Source organism: Acyrthosiphon pisum, chromosome A1, assembly GCF_005508785.2.
Source record: "Acyrthosiphon pisum isolate AL4f chromosome A1, pea_aphid_22Mar2018_4r6ur, whole genome shotgun sequence".
NCBI classification, from domain to species: Eukaryota; Metazoa; Arthropoda; class Insecta; order Hemiptera; family Aphididae; genus Acyrthosiphon; species Acyrthosiphon pisum.
In genome coordinates, this window is record NC_042494.1 from 147,574,858 (window position 1) to 147,576,154 (window position 1,297).

Genomic DNA, 1,297 nt, shown 5'->3' on the forward strand with positions numbered 1-1,297 from the left:
AACATAATGGCTATTTTGGAAATTTAAAAAACTTATTTGCCTAAAAAAAATTTTCATCATAGTTATCGGTCTCCTTTGTTTTCTCTTTTTCTCACGGTTTTTTCGTAACGCGTTACATTTTTGCCACGATAAGGATAACTTCGTTCCAATAACTCGACCTAACTGATTATATTAGCTGTATAAACGTTCCCACCGTAATATAATACGCGCGCGATGATTAATATTGAGAAAATGTGTGTTAAATATTTGAGTAACATCTACCACAATATCATTAATGATATATAAATAATAAAACACCCTGAAAAAATATTGCACACGTGACATAAATAATAGTACACTAACCGGATAGAAGATATCGTCAACGATGCGATCACGAAATGACTTCCTGGTCATGGTACATCACCGGCTAAAATGACGTACCAGCTGCGTTTGATTCCGCGAGATTCGGAAACGGGCCGAATGGTAAACGGCGACAGGAACGGTATGCAAAATTAACCGAATCGCAGTTATAATAATTATTTTGCGGGGCCCCATATTTATTTTAGTCTCTAACGAACTTCCTTTATTTTTATATAATTTCATAATCTTTAAGGTTTTGTTAGAAATCTAAATTTGTATTTATGAACTAATATAATATCCAATTTTAGTTTTTATATTAGACACAACACAGCATATTTTAAGTAATTTTCACTGGGTGGCACGTCAGTAAAATTGTCTACCAGAGAAGCATAGAAGGGAAATAAACTCTTCTACCTCAATAATTTGAATATAGGTTTATTAACTGGACTCTACTGAGAAAATATATATATCTACAATCTACAAGTTTTGTATAGTTTTATTTACTGAACTCTACTGAGACATATATCTACATAACCAATTTTTCAATAATAAAAAGGGTACCTACGTGGCAGAATAAACGATATTCCTATACGACTATTCGAGTGATGCGTACACGACCGCGAAGGTCTAAGAGCGTTCAATGTTTTGTTATAGATATAATCGATAAAATATAAATACCTACTTTATCTATTATATAAATAACGTTACTGTACGTCTGTACCATTATGGTCGTATATGTAGGCAATCGTCTACTAATAATATAGTGATGTATTAACGAATTTAGGAGGGCTGGAGCATACCATGTCTTAAGGACTATGTTTAGGCATTTAATATTGCATGTACATTTTGGCTGTGTCAATGTGTGAGAAGTAAATAATGAACAATAGTGTGTGTAAGAAAACACGCTACCACCATTACCGAAAAATGTAACCGAAGTGCATACAGCATTAAATAATTT

General features: G+C 32.8%; 1 protein-coding gene across 1 annotated transcript in view; it reads left to right on the forward strand.

Moving 5' to 3' along the window:
• The window catches only part of LOC100166286 (fatty acyl-CoA reductase wat), a 111,651-nt gene that overhangs the window by 56,198 nt on the left and 54,156 nt on the right, over positions 1-1,297 (forward strand). The gene's annotated exons all lie outside the window — the stretch shown is intronic.